Genomic DNA, 6000 nt, shown 5'->3' with positions numbered 1-6000 from the left:
AAAAGTTCGATCGCACCACCGTCCACACGTTTATTTTAAAATATGTGCTTGTGAAAAATACTTGGACTTTGTACCTTACTTTTTAATGTTGGCTTCGTTTTTTGTATTTTTGTTTTTGGGAAACATTTTTCTGGGGACGAATTCAAAGAGAGAGAGAGAAATTAAACGGGTCCGAGTCAAACACGAGTTTCAGGTTTCCGAGTAAAGACGCGGTGTGGTAACGTGGGGAAGCCAATAAGAAACTAAGATATGTTGGTTGCAAAGGACGAGTGTCTCCTTGTCTTCTGTAGAAATGGCAACTGCGTCCGTGTGTATTGAAAAGTTTCATGAGTGTGAAGTTGATTGTTGGAGAAGGGGATTAGCTTTACTAATCTATGGTCCATGGTTGATTTGATAAAATATGAAGTCTTTGAAAAACGTATTATAAACTAATATTTCATTTTTTTCTTTGACTTTGTTTGGTTCTTGTTTAATATATACACTTTTTTGTTACAAAATAGGAATTGGAATCCTAAATCTTTAGGCTATTCATAGTTTCATGCTAATTATAACTTTTAACATTTCCTCACGAGAAAAAGTTTTATTTTGTTTTATTATGGCATTTGATAACTTATAGTTTAAATGGTTAAGGCATTTACTTTTACATTCGGAGTTCTATTTTGGATTGTCTCTCTTAATATTTATTGTTTGAAAGAGGTAAGTTTTTTTTTTCTTTTCTTTTCTTTTTGTTCTTCATGATTTATCAAGAACCTAGTTTTTTTTGGTCAAATATCAAGAACCTATTATTATATTTTTATTGAATACGTACATATGTTTTGTGCTTGTTTCTGAAAGGCAAAAGACGTTTGAGATAAAAATTTGGAAATGCTTTTGACTCCTACAAACGTTTGTTTGGAAAGAAAGAAAAAAAAACCTACTGTATGCTTATTCAAAAAGCATTTTCAAATTTTTTTTTTCATTGAAATTTCAATGTGTTTATAACAAGACACTAATAGAACAATCTCTTAGGAGCAAAAATATATGTTATGGAGTAAAATATCATATAAACGATAATTTATTGGACATAAGGTAAACTGATAAACTTCATCAATTGTATACATGCAATATGGTGGTGTTGGTGGTGGTCAAAGTAGAGGTGGCGATGATGCTCATTGGAATGACAATGGTAGCGATGATGATGTCAATGTTGGCGGTGGTGGAGGTAGAGGAGATGGTCATAATAAGGTGATAAGGTGACATGGTAATTGAAGTTGATAATAATAGTCATTGCATTATGGTGGATGACACAGTATACCAATAGAGAAATGAGAAAAATGAAATCCATCAAAATCTTAAAGGGAAGAGGTTGGATTTACTATAACAAAAACTTACAATGAAAGCACCAAGTCCATCGAAATTCATGGCTTTTAAAATCCTTTAAAGCAGATGAAATTTTGAACAGCTAGACTTTTGCCAAACTCACAAAAAGTCGTTCTCCAAAAAAAAAAAAAAAAAAAAAAAAAAACTCACAAAAAGTCATAATTAAATAACCCAAGATTTTTGTAGATATTTTAGATCAAAAAAGTCTTTATTTAATACAGGGTGACTTATCGACATTTTAGACCATCCTCAAATGAAATGTCTATTTATAAGGGTCAAATTACAATTGATGACTGATGTAGCAATCTGAAGTCTTATGTCAAATTTTGTATTTCTCCAGCTGAATTGTTAAATATTATTTTATTATTTAAATAGAGTTTTAAATGGTTGTAATTATTAAAAAAAATGTTTAAAAAGTTGGAATGTTAGTGGAATAAGGGATCAACCATTAAAATAAATTTGACATTGATGCCAAATTTGATTCCAAATCATAAAGCCTTCAAATCCGATCAGTCAATAACACTTTGGTTGAAAAGACTTTTGTGTCAAATATGCACAGTGACATATTATCTAGGATTTTAACATCTCATTTGGAGATACTCTTAAAAATCTGTATTAAATACACTGGAATTTAATAGTCAAGTAAAGTCTACCAAATTCTATATACAATACGTCCACTTAATTGGCATGCATACATAGTGAAGAATAATACTATATTGTATTTAGTGGCTGAAAATTTTGGTAGAAATATGAGTAAAGTAGTACAGAACTATAGACGACAATGACATGGAAACTTCATGTAAGCATACTGCAATTTATTGATCAAAGCTGACCGAGTGGGATATGGAGATCCAAAACATAATCTTGTATTTGACAACAAAACAATGGTCTGAAAAATTGTGTACTGATCTGTCCCCTTATATCTTAAACATAGTGATTCGCGTTAATCTGTTCGACTAACCATCTAGCTACCCAGAAACTGCAAGAGAATCAACACTATTTAATTTGGCCACGACCACATTGACCTCCATGACATTTCCCAAGTGCAATATTAGAGCACTTGGTAACTCGTAATCAGATTTATTTATATGCGTATTAATTCCTGCTTCTGAAGACTTCAAATTGAGACTTAGGAGTTTGGCCGCAGATTGATCAAGTTAGATATACTATACATTTCAATAATTCATGCACGTAGGTTACTAGCAATCATTCATGCACGTGTTATAATTGTGTTTGCTAGTGTAACCAATCATGCATGCATATGTAGATACTATATTTCAACCATTCATGCATGTAGGTCGTAAGTTCATATTCACATGCGTGTTATATTTACGATTGCCAATTATCTATACGTACATAAATGACTGTAGTCTGTTGATAAATTGTAAGCCTTAAAAAGTTGTGACCAGTATATTGTATATTCATGCGTCTTTCTGCTAGGAAAGCTGCCATACTTTGAAGTTTGCTTTTTGTTACCAAATATATGTGCGTGTGCAAAGTTGCAAGGGCTCGTTTGGTACTCCATATATAAAACTGGATAATACTAATAATACCGAATCAGATGTTAATGCTCTAACGTATTAAATAGTACCCGGACTAAATATCCAACCCCATCACTTTAGAGCAATTCCACCCATGGAGCCCTTCCTCCTGGCAATCCACTATTCAATCCACCATATTAAACAGTAACTGCCTTAAATGAATAGTAACTACCATTAATGAACAGTAATTATCATTTACATCTCCACCCTTGGAATCCTCCCCTGACAATAAACAATTAAAATAATAATTTTTTTTGTTTGTTTAAATAATAAAAAATCCTCTCTCTCTCACACAAAAAACACTCTCTCTCTCTGACACAAAAACATAAAATATTGCAAAGCCCTCGGGCCAGGGCCGTCGACTCCCCACCCCCCCCTTTGCTCGGGCTCCCACCCTCACTCGGGCCCTTCCCCGCTGGAGCTGCTCCCACCGGCCCTCAGACCCTTTCTCCTCCCCTGTCGCCCGAGCAACCAGCATCCGCTGGAGTTGCTCTTAATACTCCTCACACCCGACTAATTATCCTCCCCAAAATCGGTGTATTATTAGTCCGACTCTTTGCTTTGCCAAGTTCCTTTTCTCTCTCTCTCTTCTTCTCTCCGTCAGAGGAACGCCCCTTCCTCCCTTCCTGAGATCCGTTACGACTTGCGAGGTCGATCCATGGCTTCCAAGCAAATCTTGAAAGAGTTCAAAGATCTCCAGAAGGACCCCCGCATGTTTCAAAGTTTGATCTGGGAATTTTCTGTTCTCAGAAGGACCCTCGCATGGCTTCCAAAAGGATGTGAAGGAGCTCAAAGATCTCCAGAAGGACCCTAAATCTCCAGAAGGTCAATCCATGTTCATTTTTCATCGTCCTCAGCATGTTTCGAAGTTCGATCTGGGAATTTTCCTTTTGGCGATATGGGTTGTTCATATTTTGGGTGCTTAGTTGGTTCTGTGTTTGTTGTTGTTGAAGTTACATTTTTAGGTGAAAGAATATTGGGAAATTAGAAGAAAAGTTTGTGAATGCAAATTAAAAATTTTGTTTTTCTCCCTTTTTCTTTTTCATTAACCATCATTTTTTTCTTAAAAATAATAATATATTTTCGAAGTTCTCTCATCGGTGCACTGCCACCACAGTATAAATAATACGATATCAATTCGATATGGTACCAAACAACTCATTAATTTAATTGTACTATCTGATGACTACTTATTTTATTCAACTGAAATAATATAGTCGAGCTGCCAAACGAAGCCTTAATATGCATCTAAAAGTAACCCTCATTTGTATTGCTTTGGACAGGGACATTGTTGCCACTAAAAGTAGAGTGGGCCGGGTATCTAATTAGTGGATTTTGCATGGTTGTATATTGTAATGGAAAACCAGAAGTATTAGCAAATTTATAGCATGCTGCAATTGTGACTTTCTGTAAGTAAAATATTTCGGTAAGCTGGCTGCATACCTCACCTGCACGAACTTTCCTCTAGTGCTTCTCATAAGAACAATCTGATGACTCTTGATTCAAATCAACCTTATTTTGATAACAACTCATTTGCAAAGCAGTCAACAATAAATATTAATCAAAATCTCACTAGAATTTGATTGATGGAAATTGTAATTTCTATGAAAGCTCAGAAGGCTGTATTACTTTGAGTTTTAAGTTAAGGCTGCATGATTACTAGTTAATTGGTCAATTCTGTACAACCCTTATCTGTTGAATTATTGGAGACAGTTCAATAACGCAATCAGTAGTTTAATTTGAGAAAGAAAATGAAGGTGGCGTGTCATGCATTTGAGTGAAACTTTAGATGAAAATAAAGGATTTAGGGAAAATTCAGAATTCTTAATAATCTCATATACTTCGGAATATTTTATTCTTCTTCATAATAAGGTATTTATAAGAATACAATGGAGCAATAATAGAAATAAATAAAATCAAACCTTTGTTCACAAAGCAAGGAAACATAGACCAAATCAAATCATATCAATTCTCTAATTAAATCAAATCACTAATTAAATCAAATCATATTAGTCCCTAACTAAATCAAGTCTCTAAAACACTCAAAGGAGGATATGGGTGGGCTTATGAGGGACTTTGCTGGATTGCAGCAAGCGGCAGGTGGGAAAGCGGGCTTGGTTTTCAATAATACGGCGATGGCAGAAGTTGCTGTGATTCGTGTGGCGTTAATGGTATGTATTGAGATGGATTGTGATAAAGTGGAGATTGAATCTGACTCTCAGGTGATAATTAGTATGCTTAATAGGGAGTATGTGGTAGATGCTACTTTAGAGTGTCTTATCCATGATATTGGTCATTTGGCGTCTCAATTAGGAAATGTGAGGTTTGTGTTTGTCAAGCGGAATGGAAATGCCATTGCTCATGTTGTAGCCTCGTATATTGCCTCACATGGAAGTTCTTTTCATTGGGATGCTTTTGGTCCCGAATTTTAATTTAATATTCTTAATGAAGACGTAAACAAATTAAAATTTAATAAAAGTTATACTTAAAAAAAAAAAAACAACTTTAACATTTTACTCAAAGTACATTTTGACATGGTTCATATGTATAACTGATCTTAAATATTAAATGATCTCAGTTAATTATTGAGCATGTTCATTCTTTTTGGACAGAGATGATACAAATCCACATGAAGTAGATATTTTCTCTCTCGTTTAATGTTACATTGGAGAATTCATTGCTCTATTCACCATCAACACCAGATTAATCTCCATGATTTGATGCTTTTTATTATAAGAAAAATGAGCAACAACCACCAAAATTAACTATTTAGTTATTGTTGTTGACGTAACAATGATGTTACAAAAAAAAAAAATGTGGCCGAAGGTCAAAAAATATGTACATTTTTAATGTATTAGTTACTATTATGGTGTGGTTATTACTTACTTTTAGTATTTTTTTTTATTATTAATAACATCATTGTTATGCCAAAAACAACGAAATAGCTACTAATCTTAATAATTGTTGCTCGCTTTTCTCGTAATGTTTTCTTCTTTGTTGGTGCGAATGATTTGCCTTTTCTCAACCCACGGTTTTGAAGAAAATAAAATTTATCTATGAAATGGTAATATAGGTCTTGAAGTGTTTTGCCGTGCGGAAA

This window comes from Malus domestica, chromosome 09, assembly GCF_042453785.1.
Source record: "Malus domestica chromosome 09, GDT2T_hap1".
In the NCBI taxonomy this organism is placed as follows: domain Eukaryota; kingdom Viridiplantae; phylum Streptophyta; class Magnoliopsida; order Rosales; family Rosaceae; genus Malus; species Malus domestica.
This window is presented reverse-complemented; position numbering follows the sequence as displayed.